Below are 17160 nucleotides of genomic sequence, written 5' to 3' on the forward strand. Positions count from 1 at the left end.
AGCAGCTAAGCCCTGTGATGCCTTTGAAATGTGATATTGTAGAACTGTCTTTAGCTTCTCAGCTCTGGGAAGTTGTAGAACATGGTGAATTCAGGACTTATTTGTGGCCCATCTGTAAAAATATTCATCTGGGTTCTCTTTTAAACTTCCTTTGTAGGATGTTTTTCTTCAAAAACAAATACATCTGCCAATGGGAAGTACTTTCTGAAGAATTTTGTACTTTGACATCTTATAATAAATGTCCCACCATCTCTGGCAAGTAGGAGCTTACTAAATGTTAAGCCAGTGTACAGTAGGTACTAATCATAGGTCCTACGCAATACTTTTGGGGGCATGAATACGATTAACAAGTGAGTTTCCATACTAATCTATTGAGAAATTGTAAGACATTTCTATAACTTACACACTTTTCCTGAGTTCCCCTTTCATATTCTTTATTTTAAATAGCATATGAAGTTGCTACTCCTGTAAAACGAGTCTGAGGTTCAGGGGACACTGAAATACTGGAAGTGATATATATTTTAAAAGGAAAGTTTATGCAGGTCTATCTGCACATGCTATAAAAAAAATAGACAAATATAAATAAAAAGAGGAAGACCACATGTCTAGAAGGCTCTAGTGATAATCCATCATATATTTATGTTTTGTCGTCCTGTCATCTGATCATTAGTCCCTTGATTTAGCTGTTGTTTTTTAATAATTCTTGTCTCTATTGAACTCTAGGAAAATAATTTGTGCATCCTAATTGGCTATCTTTGTCTTATTTCTGTGAATTATGCAAAATTTAGTCATTCATATACCCTAAATAATCAAATTATTGTGCTAATAAAAACAGGCTGCACGTGCTTAGACCATAGACTCTACCTTCATGTGCTACAAGAAACATTGTTGCTTTTCTAAATCAGGTTGAATCTAACAAATTTTTTTTTCATGGAAAAGGAAATAAAACCTGAAAGATTTTAAAGAAGCTTATGCAGTGTAGAAAAGAATGGAGCAAACACCCAAGAAAAGAAATTTGATGACAGACTGAGTGGGGTAAATTTGGAAAACTTTTATCTTTAAAAGAGTTAAATATATATATATACACACACACACACACACACATATATATATATATAGTATACATACACATATATACTATATATGTATATATGTATATGCATATATATGTGTATATATACATATATAAATATATACACAATATATATGTATACATTATACATGTATACAAGACAAAATTTATATATAATGTATATATATTATATACATTATACATATATTGGGGTGTGTGTGTTTGCGTATATATATACGATGACATCCATTTCCTTGGCTCCTATATCAGAGATAATTTTTGTTTTGTTTTTCTTTGTGCTCTGAGCACGCAAAGCTTTCTTAGCTGTCATAGAATCTTTGGGGTTGCTATTGGGCACATGAGAGAAATATTCCTTTATGCAAAGAAATGGTCTGTCAGGGTAGGCTAGACTAAGCAGGAAACCCTGGTAGTGTTTGGCCCATCACATCAAGAACCTTAGCAGCATTCGTATGATTGAGAAGGAGAAGAAGGGAATGTGAAATAATTGTATTATCAGGTTCTCTAGCCCATCTGCTCCTGTGCTAAAAAGATACTACATGGGTAGCTGCAGGAGTGATACTGAAGAGAAATGCTTTAAAGTAGTCTTTCCCAAACTTAGCAAACTTTGTGGACTTCCAAAAAGGTAAAAGAAGATAAAAGGCTGAGTGATTTGCTCTTCTCACCAATATGAATGATTAAATGGCTGAGCTGGGGGACAAACTCTTACCTTACGTAGGCCCTATATATGAAGGAGGGGAAGGAAGGCAATAGACTGTGATGTTTTAATAAGAATAGTTAAAACACCTGAAATGTATCCCATTTTTCTAGATCCTTTTCAGACAAGCAAAATTCTGAGGGAATTCATTACCACCAGACCATCCTTCCAAGAACTCCTGAAGGATGCACTAAACATGGAAAGAAAAGACCATTACCAGCTACAACAAAAACACACTTAAGTACACAAACCAGTGATACTATAAAGCAACTACATAAACAAGTCTGCAAAATAACCAGTTATCATGTTGACTGGATATCAATACTAACCTTAAATGTAAATGGGCTAAATGCCTTAATTAAAAGATGCATAATGGCAAGCTGGATTAAAAAAACCAAGACCCATTGCTATGATGTCTTCAAGAGAGCCACCTCACATGCAAAGACACATATAGACTCAAAATAAAGAGATGGAGGAAAATTTACCAAGCCAATGGAAAACAGAAAAAACAAGTGTTGTAATACCAGTTTCTGACAAAACAGACTTTAAACCAAGATTTTAAAAAAAAGACAAAGAAGAGCATTACACAATGGTAAAGGGTTCAATTCAACAGGGAGACCAACCTATCCTAAATACATATACACCTAACACAGGAGCACTCAGATTCATAAAGCAAGTTCTTAGAGACTTTCAAAAAGACTTAGACTCCTGCACAATAATAGTGGGAGATTTTAACACCCCACTGACAGATCATCAAGACAGAAAATTTACAAAGATATTCAGGACCTGAACTCAGCTCTGGATCAAATGGACCTGATAAACATCTACAAAACTCTCCACCCCAAAGCAACAGAATATACTTCTGAATTAGTACAGTCTTGTGCTGCTCTAAAGAACTGCCTGAAACTCAGTAATTTACAAAGGAAAGAGGTTTAATTGACCTACAATTCTACAGGGCTGGGGGCAGGGCTCAGAAAACTTACAATCATTGCAGAAGGGGAAGCAAACAGATGCTTCTTCACATGGTAGCGGGAGGAAGAGTGAATGAAGTGGGAAGCTCCTTACAAAACCATCAGATGTTGTGAGAACTCAGTCACAGGCACGAGAACAGCATGAGGATAATCACCCCATGATTCAATTACCTACCACCACTTCCCTCACATGACACATGAGGATTATGGGAACTAAAATTCAAGATGAGATTTGTGTGGGGACACAGCCAAAACATATCAATAGCTCATTGCCACATGGCACTTACTCTAAAATTGATCACATAATCAGAAGAAGTAAAAGACTCATCAGCAAATGTAAAATAACTGAAATAATAATAAACAGTCTCTAAGACCACAGTACAATTCAAATTAGAACTCAAGACTGAGACATTCCCTCAAAACCATACAATTACATGGAAATTGAATCCTGTACCTGAATGCCTTTTGGGTAAATGATAAAATTAAGGTAGAAGTCTCTGAAACTACTGAGAACAAAGGTACAACATACCAGAATTTCTGGGACATAGCTAAGGCAATGCTAAGAGGGAAATTTACAGCACTAAAGCTCACATCCAAAAGTTAGAAAGATCTCAAGTTAGCAACTTAATGTCACAACTAAGGTAACTAGAGAATCAAGAACAATCAAAGTTCAAAGCTAGCAGAAGATAAGAAATACCCCAAATCAGAGCTGAACTCAGGGAGATTCAGACAGAAAAAACATTCAAAAGATCAATGACTCCAGGACCTGCTTATTTGAAAAACATTAGTAAAATAGATAGACTGCTAGATAGATTAATAAAGAAGAAAATAGAGAAGATTCAAGTAAACACAATCAGAAACAAGAGGGGGATACCACCACTGACCCCACAGAAATACAAATAAGAGTCAAGAATATTACAGACACGTCTGTGCAAATCAACTGTGGAAATGGATAGATTCCTGACACATACACCCTTCCAAAACTAAACCGGAAGAAATTTAATCCCTGAACAGGCCAATAACAAGTTCTGAAATTGAGGCAGTAATAAATAGACTACCAATAAAAAAAGCCCAGTATCAGACAGATTTACAGCTGAATTCTAGAAGATGTTCAAAGAAGAGCTGGTACCATTTCTAGAGACACTATTCCAAAAAGTTGAGGAGGAAGTACTGCTCCCCAACTCATTCTATAAGGCCAGTATCATCCTGATATTAAAACCTGGCAGAGATACAACAAAAAGAGGAAATTTCAAACCAAAACCCTTGATGAACATTGATGCAAAAATCCTCAACAAAATACTTGCAAACCAAATCCAGCAGCACATCAAAAATCTTATCCATCACGATCAAGTGGGCTTCATTCCGAGGATACAAGATTGGCTCAACATATGCAAATAATAAGTGTGATTCATCAATAAATGTGATTCATCACATAAACAGAACTAAAGACAAAAACCATATGGCTATCTCGATAGGTGCAAAAAAGGCTTTTCATAAAATTCAATATCCCTTCGTGTTAAAAACTCTCAATAAACTAGGTATTGAAGGAACACATCTCAAACTCATAAGAGCCAAATACAACAAACCCACAGCCAATGTCACGCTGCAAAAGCTGGAAGCATTCCCCTTGAAAACCAGCAGAAGACAAGTATTGGAAGTTCTAGCCAGAGAAATCAGGTAAGAGAAAGAAATAAAGGGCATTGTTTTAAAATTGGAATAATTGCCTTTACCCCTTTTTACCAAAATGTTGAAGCTGAAGTATTTTTAGCATCTCAGGACAGTTACTCTTATCAAAAATCAAACTAAATCTCCTAGAAGGAATCTATCCACATGCATATCAGTCCAATCTCAGAAAGGAATGTCCCAATGGATTCTCTGTACCCAAATCCTCTGCTAGAGTAAAATCTCTCTCTGTGACAGGAACAGTCCAAAAAATAAAGTGGGAGTCAGCCCATCACAGTGTTGCTTGAACATGGTGAGAAACTCCATACATCCTCCTGATACTCTGAATGGCCTGTTGGGTGAGATTCTGTCCCCAAATTCCCCTTTCCTCCCACATTGAGAGCTCTAGCCTTACAGATGAGAATATGGTAGATTCTTTATGGATGCTGCAGAAGGGAAATGTTAATTAAATACTGGATTTGAGCCTGATGTGGTAAGATTACGTCCACAGATCCCATTTGCTGAACGTTTTTTTGTCAAGCCAGACTCTCTCTTTCCCTTAGGCTATGTATTTTGCTCTTGTGAGCAACTTGGGGAGACAGTTAAAAGGTTGAGCATGAATGGTTACTTCTTGCTGAAAAGAAGGTGTCTATATGCCTTATCAACTGTGGGTAAGCCAGATCATCTTGCCATATATAAGAAACACATGAGTCATCAACAGCTTATCAAAGGGGACACAATTACTGTTTGATCCCTTCTGTAAAAATTCTTCAGGATACTGAGAGGACATGTCAACTAGAGCTTAAGTATGCTTGCCTAAAATCAGTGATTAAAATTCCTTCTCCAAATTTGGCCTTTTGGTGCTAAATCAAGATTTGAAATTTGGGTACTGACAAGCTAATATTCTGCTTCTTAATATCCAGAAAAGGGTCATTTGGATTAAGTGCATCATTATTAAAATGATTAAAATTCTGCCTTTTGTAAGGTAATAAATTTTCAAAACATCACATTAAGCCTCTTTTTAAAGATTAAAACGGAAGAAGTTAAATTTAGATAAATATCAAGAATTAATCAATAGAAAAAGTAGAATCATACTAAAAACAGAAATGATTTGCATTTAAAACACAGTTCTGCTCAGTTCAACAAACATTTCTTGAAAGCATATTATATCCTAGGTACTAACAATAAGATGATGAATAAAACATTATTCTTATCACTTAATCTCAGTTAAGGGATGAGAGAATGGATATAAACAGTAATACATGTAAAAAATAGGCAGTAGAATGTGGCAGTGGATGAGGCATAGCAGACTTTGCAGACAGACAGGACTTAATTACTTAAGAGTTAGGATTCTTGCTCTTGCTCTAACTTTGTGTTTTTAGGTAAGCTACTTTATTCTTCCCTACCTTTGTTTTATCATTTTTGGCACAAAATGGGCATTCGATAAATAGGAGCTAACCACAATAATAAAAAATATGTATTGGGTACGGAAGTAATATACCACAGAGAATGATTTTGGGGAGTTGATCCAGGAAGTCTTGTAGGAGGATGTTGTGTGTCAAAGGGTCTTGATACGGTAATAAAAATTTGCTAGGTAGTTAATATTCATAAAAGGACTCCAGGCAAAGAAAACATTTTCAAAGGCAGAGGAGGCAGGAGCTCTAAAACCTGGTAACAGTTTAATATTGCTGTTGCATTCATTATTCATTGAAAAGTAATGTGAGATGAGGCTGGAGAAGAGGCAGGGGCCAGTTTCTTAGGAGCCTATACTCTGACAAGAAGGTTGAACTTGATCTTTTAGGGCAGAGAGTGAAGACACACCTTTTAGAATGTTACTGTATATATATATATATATATATATGTGTGAGTGTGTGTGTGTGTGTGTGTGTGTGTGTGTGTGTGTGTGTATACATATATATATATATATATGTATTTTTTTTTATTGAGACAGAGTCTCACTTTGTCACCTAGGCTGGATTGCCGTGATGTGATCACAGCTCACTGCAACCTCCGCCTCCCAGGTTCAAGCAATTCTCCTGCCTCAGCCTCCCAAGTAGCTGGGACTATACGCATATGTCACATGATTATCTGTATTTTTAGTAGAGATGGGGTTTCACTGTGTTATCCAGGATGGTCTCCATCTCCTGACCTTCTGAGCTGCCCACCTCAGCCTCCCAACGTGCTGGGATTATAGGTGTGAGCCACCACTCTCCACCTACTTATTTTGTGATGAGATTTATGTTTCAGCTTTGTCTTATTTTCATTTTATTTATTTTAATTACATTATTTTATTATTATAATTTTGAGATGGAGTTTCACTCTTGTTGCCCCTGCTGGAGTGCAGTGGCGTGATCTCAGCTCCACCTCCTGGGTTCAAGTAATTCTCCTGCCTCAGCCTCCCAAGTAGCTGGAATTACAGGAGCCTGCCACTATACCAGCTATTTCTTTTTTTTTTTTTGTATTTTTAGTAGAGATTGGTCTTGAACTCCTAACCTTGTGATCCACCCACCTTGGCCTTCCAAAGTGCTGGGGTTACAGGCATGAGCCACTGCACCCACCACTTGTTTTATTTTATCCAAGGTTTAAAAATTGGATTATTTCCCTTAAACTCCGTGATTTTTGGCTTCTTTTGAAAATTTGCTGCCATTAATCTGCATTTTCTCATGGCAGCTATTGATTGGAGATAAGTAGTGGCTTCCTCTTCACAGAGCATGTGCTCTCTTCACAGGCAATGAGAAAACTTGGAGGGTTTTAAGTGGGTTGGTTATGTGGTGAGCTATGTCTTAGCAGTCTCCTTGTCTTTTCTGAGGAGGAGGAGGAAGAGGAGAGCAGGGGTTGAGAAGGGGTAATTGTATATGACGCCTTCCAAAGCTAGGTTAATGGAAGAAAGATATGTAATGTGATTCATGTTGGCTACAGAAAGATACCTTTTTTTTTTTTTTTTTTTTAAAGCAAAACAAAGTGAAACATTCCTCTAGAAGAGGGGATGGGAATTTCATATATGGAGTCTGTGACTATTATTGGTTGGAAATTAACTCTTGCAAGACAAGATATTTGAATTTTTAAAAAAGAAATCTCTAAAGAAAAACAAAAGAATAAAATTAGGCTGCAGTACAGAGGACAATCAATCCCAATATTCTTTCTCTCCTCTTCTCAGAACTGGAAATTTCCCGTCTCTCCTTAAACAACACTGGAAGCAGATGGGAAGAGAACAGCTGTGACCAACTCACGACTCTAACCCAGCAACCCTCAGCATACAAGTGGGTGACCATAAAGTTTTCCAAGACCCCAAAAGAGGCCAAAGGTCTGATAATTGCTGGGAGAAGTCCACTATCCAAGAAGAGAAGAGGAAAAGAAATTCAAGTCCCTAAACACTGGGGATGAAAGAAGAGAGTAGCACAGGGGAGAAAGAAGAAGGAGTCCGTTGAGTGGCCCTGCTGTTGGAGGGAAATCCATGTGAATATGTGCTGGTAGTCTAGGAAGTGACGCCTTAGTGATCATGTACAAGAATGAGGGTTAGGTAAAGTAAGAGATGCAAAGCCACCTGTAGTCTATTCTCACCTCACTCCACTGCTCTATACAATCTGTGTTTTATCATCTGTAACATTAAGTAAAGACCTGTTTAGGTCTTCTTTGGAATCCCATACATTTGAGTTCATTAGTCAGAAAAAGGTAAAATACCACCACCCCATCCTGGAATGGCAGGCATGTATGCTTTTTTTAAAAAAATTGTACTTTAGGTTCTGGGGTACATGTGCAGATCAAGCAGGATTGTTGCATAGGTACATACATGGCAATGTGGTTTGCTGCCTCCATCCCCCTGTCACCTATATGTGGCATTTCTCCCCATGTTATCCCTCCCCAACCTCCCACCCCCATGCTGACCCTCTCCTGGCCCCCACAACAGACCCCAGTGTGTGATGCTTCTCTCCCTGTGTCCATGTGTTCTCATTGTTCAATACCTGCCTATGAATGAGAACATGTGGTGTTTGATTTTCTGTTCTTTAGTCAGTTTGCTGAGAATGATGGTTTCCAGATTCATCCATGTCCCTGAAAAAGACACAAGCTCATCCCTTTTTTATGGCAGCATAGTATTCCATGGTGTATATTTGCCACATTTTCTTTATCCAGTCTATCATTGATGGGCATTTGGGTTGTTTCCAGGTCTTTGCTATTGTAAACAGTGCCACAATGAACATATGTGTGAATGTGTCTTTATAATAGAAAAATTTATAATCTTTTGGGTATATACCCAGTAATGGGATTGCTGGGTCAAATGGAATTTCTATTTCTAGGTCCTTGAGGAATTGCCACACTGTCTTCCACAGTGATTGAACTAGTTTACACTCCCATCAACAGTGTAAAAGTGTTCCTTTTTCCGCACATCCTCTGCAGCATCTGTTGTCTCCAGATTTTTTAAAGATCACCATTCTAACTGGCATGAGGTGGTATCTTAATGTGGTTTTGATTTGCATTTCTCTAATGACCAGTGATGATGAGCATTTTTTCATATGTTTGTTTGTCTCATATATGTCTTCTTTTGAAAAGTGTCTGTTCATATCCTTCTCCCACTTTTGGATGGGTTTGTTTGTTCTCTTCTTGTAAATCTGTACGCTTTTGTAATGAGAGATTGAGCAGCAAAGGGGGCCCTTGTGGACCTCACCCAGCCAGAAAAGGAGGCAGAATGTTCCCTTAATTATCTTTCCCCTTCCCAGAGGAGCACTACATATCGTTCCCTCCATGGGCTTAAGAGAAGGTGCCGGGGTTACACAGATGTATAGCTGGGTGTAGAGTATAGGGTGAATATGTCCATGTACAAGACTAGGTACAGGAAATCAGTTCAAAGATTTTAAAAATAATTAGGAAAAAAGGAAGGCCTGACCCAAAGCTTAGGAGCACAGGTAGAGAAGAGATGATGCCATGATAACTCATGTTTCTGGGGCTTTTTCATACTCCTCTTCCTCTGTGTACTATATTGCCCTCATTCCCTATTTATTCAAAGTCTGTGCTGCCTCCACTGTGAAGACTTCCACAAGAAGATTCAGATATTTCTTCTTTTGCGTACACTTTCTACCTTACAAATAAGTTAATTTTAATTCCAGGAAGGGTTTTTTTTCCCCCCAGAACCCTGTTGGCCTGCTCAGTGGAATGTAAGTTTCTTAAATCTAGGGCACAGTGTCTTTGAGAACTGCAATCACCTACATCAACGTGACATACTTATTAGGACTAAGAACAGAGACCACCTGTGTCAACATGAGTTAGTATTTTGTTCTGGGAAACATTTGCCCAAGAAAGATAAGACCATAACGAATAAATAGTTTGCACTTTTTGCATCAGATAATTCCTGTAAATCAATTTATCTGAGGTAACACTGTGCTTGGCTAGGCAAATAGCTCACTTGTCAAATAACAGTTTATTCATTAAAACCCTCATCTTGCTCTGATGACCAATCCTAAGATATTATGTCCTGACCACTGCTCCATCTCAATCCATTTTCTACTCTGAAGGGCCCTTTTAAATCACCTGAGTCAGACCTCCAAATCCTACAAATACCTTGTCTTGTACAACATTGCTAAGACTGTCAAGGGGGTGTTTTCTCTTACTACAGTAAGGGAGGGTTTCTGCGGTGATATTTTGAAGTATTCAACATCTTTTGGTCTAAATCCATCCTGAAATATGTATGAAGCTCATGGCAGTGCCTAATAAATATTTTTTGAAAGAAGTATTTAAGAGAGAAAATCAACATGATCTTGTTGATTGGATGTAGGTAGATAGATAGGAAGGTCAAGGATTCTTCAAAAGTATTAACTTGTGTCTTCACTTAAGAGGGCAAAAACAGAAGAGCATATTTTCAGTGAGAAGACAGTGATTTCAATTCTAGGTATGTTGTTTGACATTTCTGGGATGTGGAAATAGAGATCTCCAAAAAAGATGCTGTATGTTCAGTGATGAAAGACCCCCAGGTATAAGATATGCGAGGAAGGTTGGGAACTTGTTTTCTTAACTAGTGGTTCTCAAAGTATGATCTTCAAGTCAGCAACATTAGTACCACTGGGCACTTTGTGGAAATGCAAATCTTGGGGCCAAGGCCAGGCCTACTTAAATGAAAAGTCTAGGGTGGGATTCAACTATCAGTGTTTTAAGAAGTCCTCCAGGTGATCTGCTATACCATGAAGTTGAGGACCTTAAAAATTAATCAGAACGCCCAAGAACTACCAAGCTCTAAGACAAGAGACTCAGTGTTATAGAGACTTCTGGTGATAAACCTGCTAAGGTGTGCTAACATTGTGTTCTTTGCATTGCCAGGTCCTCCCTAACAGGGGACCTAAGAGGCTGTAAATGAAAGCAATGAAAGCTTTTACTCTCTGCATTTGAATGGTGGCTATCCCACTTTCTACTTACGTGTCTTAGGAGGTAAATTGCTTAACTCCCTAAGCTTAGGGTCTTCATCTGTAAAATGGGAATGCTAATGGTTCCTAGTTTGTTGAATTCTTCTGATGATTAAATGAGTTTATATATGTAAAGTGCTTAAAGCTGTAATAAGTTTGCTGCTTTTAAAATTTTTGCTCACTTAGGAAGTCACTTGTCCCTCTCCCCCCACCTTTTTTTTAACCTGCCTAACTAAATATTTAGTTTCTTTCATGTTTACCTCAAACCTCTCACCTGTAAAAAGCCTCCCCTGGTTAGTCCTAGAGTTAAGTATATTACATTGCTTGGCTCATATGAAGAATTGAATAAACACATAAGTTGACTGAATGAGCACTCTAATTCTCATTTCTTTATTTCTTCTCTGAATTTTATGGTTTTGTTATCAGTACCTCTTATTTTGGCACTAAATTGTACCTTGTTATATTTATGCCTTGCTTCCTAATCATATTATAAGACATTGGAGAGGAAGTATTGTGCTTCACTTATCTGGTCCACCTAACACAGCACCTGGCAAGGCCAACCACACAAAAAGAATTCATTAATTATTTGTGCAAAATGAGAGCTGTTTTTTGGTAACAAATCCATTTACCCTACCAAGTTTTACAATTTATTATTTTCCTCACCTCACAACCATTTCAAACTCTTAAACTTCTACTACTTCCTCCCAAGGATTACAAGATGAAAATAACAAAACATTTCCTCCATTTCTGATGTCAGCCAGTAAAATGGCACTTATTATGTTGAATCTCCATGTCAGTCTCATAAATTCAGCGTAACATTCCTGAAATTATTCCTTAAGCCATAGCTAGGGTGTTATATATGACCTGTTACTCTTAAGCCAGAATAATGGCATGCTCTCTCTATCTCTCCAGAAGGACACCTTTATGGCTAAGACACGATGTTGCTTATCCTCTGTAGCCCTATTTTACCAGCAGCTTACTTCAGCTTTCATTTAACCTATCCAGTAAGCTCACTGTTTTGTGTAGCACTGAAATGAAATTCTGATGGCACAGAGGATTTAAAATGTCCCATCTTATATAGTTATGAAGCTCCTTTAAACAGAGACAATTAATGTAATGTACATAATGAAAGGTGAACATTAGAGCCAAATAATTCTGATATCAAAATTTTAGCTTTATTACTAGTTTGCTTTGTGACCTTCAGTAAATCAATCAACATGGCTTAGCCTCTATTTACTCATCTGTAGAGAGGGACATAAATATTTACTTATGGTGTTATGCGTGTAGATTAAATAAGACAAGTTATGTATGGTACCCAGCATATAAAAAGTATTCAATATATGATGAATTATAACAAAACAAATAAACAAATAGAGCAAAGTAGTGTAAATCTCAGAAACAAAGGTCACTTTAGAGTCTAGAGACACATTGGCCTTATCAAAATATAATCTCTGGTATTGTGGAATTAGTCCTATTCCGAAATTCTATTTAAATTTTATTCGAGAATGGCCCCATCAAATCTCAAATTATTTTACGTTTGATAATTGATCTTCAAATAAGATCTCTTAATTAATTGCTTAACTGAAATATCTGTCTTACAGAGTGAGAACCTGACACACTTCTGTCCTAAGAGATTGTTCACAGTTCACATGTGACTTGGTAGACCAGGAAATGTCATAACCCCTATGCAAAGCCTGGCCACAGCTATTCACTAAGCACATCTCAGTGCCTCCTCTGCAAAACTTTGAGCGTCCTTTCTCCAGGATCTGTGAAAATAGTTGTTCTCTTCAAAGGCTTTTTTCATTTTTCTGCATAAAACTCTAGAGGGCACAGTGAGAAACTGAAAATCCAATGATATGTATTTTTTCTTTTTATCCGGAAACACACGTTAACTCAAGAGGAAAACAGAAAAGTCTTTCTGGGTAGGCAAGATCCACGTGGTCTGGATGGCAGAGATTGTTCTGAAGGGCTGTCTGGAGATAAGGCTATAGTAATATACAAGCGTGTCATATGATTTGTAAGAATATTATTTTATGGGGAAACGCTGGAAGTATTCCCCCTGAAAACTGACAAAAAACAAGAATGCCCTCTCTCACCGCTCCCATTCAAGATAGTACTGGAAATTCTGGCCAGGGCAATCAGGTGAAAGAAAGAAATAAAGGGCATTCAAATAGGAAGAGAGGAAGTCCAATTATCCCTGTTTGCAGACAACATGATTCTATATCTAGAAAACCCTATAGCTTTGACCTGAAAGTTCCTTCAGCCGATAAACAACTTTATCAAAGTTTCAGGATACAAAATCAATGCACAAAAATCACTAGTAGTCCTATACATCAAAAACAGTGAAACTGAGAGGCACATCAGGAATGCAATCCCATTCACAATTGCTACAAAAAAAAAAAAATACCTAGGAATATAGCTAATCAGGGAGGTGAAAGATCTCTACAATGAGAGTTATAAAACAGTGCTGAAAAAAATTAGAGATGACACAAACAAATGGAAAATATTCCATACTCATGGATAGGAAGAATGAATATCATTAAAATGGTGATACTGCCCAAAGCAATTTACAGATTCAATGCTATTCCTATAAAGCTACCAATGACATTCTTCATAGTACTAGATATAACTATTTAAAAATTCATATGAAACTAAAAAAGAGTTGAGTAGCCTCGGCAATCCTAAGCAAAAAGAACAAAACTGAAGGCATCATGCTATCTGACTTCAAATTATGCTACGGGGTTACAGTAACCAAAACAGCATGACACTGGTACAAAAACAGACACAGACCAAGGGAACAGAATAGACAGCCTAGAAATAAGGGTGCACACCTACAGCCAACTGATCTTCGAAGGAGCTGACATAAACCAGAAACAGGGAAAAGACTCCCTATTCAATAAATAGTACTGGGATAACTGGCTAGCCATATGCAGAAGATTGAAATTGGACCCTTTCCTTACACCATGTAAAGAATCAAATCAAGATGAGTTAAAGATTTAAACGTAAAACCCAGAGCTATAAAAACCCTGGACGGTAACCTAGGCAGTACCATAATTCTGGACATTGGAATGTACAAAGATTTTATGATGAAGACACCAAAAGCAGTTGGAACAAAACCAAAAATTGAAAAATGGAATCTCACTAAATGTAATAACTTTTGCATAGCAAAAGAGACCATCAACAGAGTAAACACACTACCTACAGAATGGGAGAAAATTTTTGCAAACTACACGACTGACAAAGGCCTAATATCCAGTATTTGTAAGGAACTTAAACAAATTTGCAAGAAAAAAACCCACAACCCCGTTAAAAAGTGGGCAAAGGACATGAGTGGACACTTTTCCAAAGAAGACATTCATATGGCCAACAAACATATGGAAAAAAACCTCAATATCACTGATCATTAGAGAAATGCAAATCAAAACCACGAGATATCATCTCACAGCAATCAGAATGGCTATTATTAAAACGTCAAAAAATAACAGATGTTGACAAGGTTGTGGAGAAAAGGGAACACTTCTACGCTGTTGGTGGGAGTGTAAATTAGTGATCCACTATGGAAAACTGTGGCAATTCATCAGAGAGCTAAGAACAGAACTACTATTCGATCTGGCAATCCCATTACTGGATATATACCTAGAAGAATATAAATCATTCTACGATAAAGACATATGCATGTGAATATTCCTCACAGCATTATTCACAACAGTAAAGACATAGAATCAACCTAAATGCTCATCAATGACAGATTGAATAAAGAAAATGTGGTACATATACACCGTGGAATACTATGCAGCCATAAAAAGAACAAGATCATTTCATTTGTGGGAACATGGTTGGACTGGAGGTCATTATTCTTAGCAAACTAATGCAGGAACAGAAAACCAAATACCAGATGCTCGAACTTGTGAGTGGGAGCTAAATGAGGAGAATTCATGGGCACAAAGAAAGGAACAACAAACACTGGGACCTACTTAAAGGTGGAGTCTGGGAGAAGGAAGAGTAACAAAAAAATTAACTATTGGGTACTGGGCTTAGTACTCGGGTCTGTACAAGAAACCCCCATGACACGAGCTTACCTATATAGCAAACCTGCACATGCACTCCTGAACCTCAAGTAAAAGTTAAAAAATAATAGTATTTAATTTATTTTTCTTGCAAAGCACATGGAACAATTTCTTGGTTGATATTCTGAATCTAGTTGTATGTTCCACTGATTCACATATGAGAGTAGCTACTATCAATCCTACTTTTCTCTCATCATCTCTTTTGGGTACCAGAGCTATATTGGGACCCAGTGAAGGGGAAGTGGCATTCTTAAATAACCTGGGGTTCAGGATTGGAGGCAGCAAATAACTAGGGCCAGTTTTCAGAAGTTGACTTCAAAGAAGAACTCATTTCCAGTTGGAGCACAGACTTGGCTGAAGGCCTTCTGCTGCAAGTCTTCTGCTGCAAATTTCTTCTTCAGATAGCCAAATAATCTTCATTTGTATTAATATGCTTTCTATATTTTAGAAGGCAAATCTTTCTAAGGGTTCTAGAAACTCAGCATTCATACATTGGTATAAATTGCTTACTTGAATTCAATAAGTTATTACTCTCTGGAATTCTACATTATGAAACCTATACAAATATATGATAGATGAAACAGAAGGGTAAACCACTGACACCTATAAATAATAATAAAGTTGATTAAAATTACAGCTACATATATTTTGTGCTGTAATTAATATTTGTTCTCTATTCTTCCTCCTATGGAGAAAAGCAAATGAGTGTTTTTAATTCTTATATAAACATGATTTCCAACTCTCACTTATGACTATAAAAAATATGTTCTGTCAAGAATAGTCAGAATGTTCTCACTATTCAAATTTGTTTTTGAATTATTAAAGCCTCCTTCTGGAATCTGTGCTTCCTAGTTATTTCAGTGATGTTTCCATGTCATGGTCTCCATCTTTTGTCTCATCATCCTCTTTTCTATTTCAAAACATTGTAATACAAAGTTTGTCTCCACTATTTTCTCAAATCACTTTGCTCAGCAAAATAATGCCTTCATGTTAGTCAAATTTGAAGGTCTCCTCTATGTTCTCATACACTCAATTTTATTGCAGAATTGAATCATCTTCTCCATATCTTTGATTCAGTGTTTTTTGCTTCCATCTCTTAGAACACCTGATTTACTTGCTTCTCTTCCAATGCCCTTTGTTCAAAATTTAGAACAATTCCTTAATGATACTTCCACAGTATGAGATCACTCCAGTCAGAATGGCAATCATTAAAAAGTCAGGAGACAAAAGATGCTAGAGAGAATGTGGAGAGATAGGAACACTTTTACATGGTTGGTGGGAGTGTAAATTAGTTCAACCACTGTGGAAGGCAGTGTGGATATTCTTCAAGGATCAAGAATCAGAAATACCATTTGACCCAGCAATTCCATTACTGGGTATATACCTAAGGGAGTATCAATCATTCTATTATAAAGACAAATGCACATGTATGTTTATTGCAGCAGTGTTCACAATAGCAAAGACTTGGAACCACTGCAAATGCCCGTCAGTGATAGATTGGATAAAGAAAATGTGGCACATATACACCATGGAATACTACACAGCCATAAAAAAGGATGAATTCATGTCCTTTACAAGGACATGGATGAAGATGGAAATCATCACTCTCAGCAAATTAACACAAGAACAGAAAACCAAACACTGCATGTTCTCACTCATAAGTGGGAATTGAACAATGAGAACACATGGACACAGGGAGGGGAAGATCACACACCAGGGACTGTTAGGGGGTGGGGTGCTAGGGGAGAGGCAGCATTAGGGGAAATACTTAATGTAAATGATGGAGTGATGGTTGCAGCCAATTACCATGGTGCGTGTATACCTATGTAACAAACCTGCAAGTTCTGCACATGTACCCCAGAATTTAAAGTATAATAATAATAACAATAATAAATACTTCTGCAGCTTAAATTAGTGGTTCTCAGCTTTGGTTGTACATTAGCATCACTTGGGAAACAATGAAATACTAATGATGGCTGGGTACCATCCCAAGAGGTTCTGAATTAATTATTCTGAGGTACAGTCTGAGTATTTGGAGATTTTATTAACAGGTCTCCAGATGATTTTGGCATTCTGCCAGGACAGAAAACAATCTTAAACTGTAACCAGATTTCAAGGAAGGCTATTATTTTTTCTTTGAGGTTCAAACAAAATTGATTCAAACTCCTGCTCCATGGGAAGCCCCAGGTCCTCCTTAAATAACTTTGAATCCTGGGGATTGTCATTCTTGAGGTCCTTTCTGGTCACAAATTTGTAACTTTCTTAACATTTCATTTCATTTGCA

The 17160-nt window shown here is 37.2% G+C and overlaps 1 long non-coding RNA gene across 1 annotated transcript; it reads left to right on the forward strand.

The window, feature by feature from the left end:
- Positions 1 to 1567: 1567 nt before the first annotated feature.
- On the forward strand, positions 1568 to 14939 carry LOC116549742. The gene is made up of 3 exons (XR_004268037.1): positions 1568 to 1579; positions 4455 to 4460; positions 14866 to 14939. It is a non-coding gene; the product is annotated as an uncharacterized LOC116549742 (long non-coding RNA).
- Positions 14940 to 17160: the final 2221 nt, after the last annotated feature.

Source organism: Sapajus apella, unplaced genomic scaffold, assembly GCF_009761245.1.
Source record: "Sapajus apella isolate SASKATOON/1434 unplaced genomic scaffold, GSC_monkey_1.0 scaffold1, whole genome shotgun sequence".
Classification (NCBI taxonomy): domain Eukaryota; kingdom Metazoa; phylum Chordata; class Mammalia; order Primates; family Cebidae; genus Sapajus; species Sapajus apella.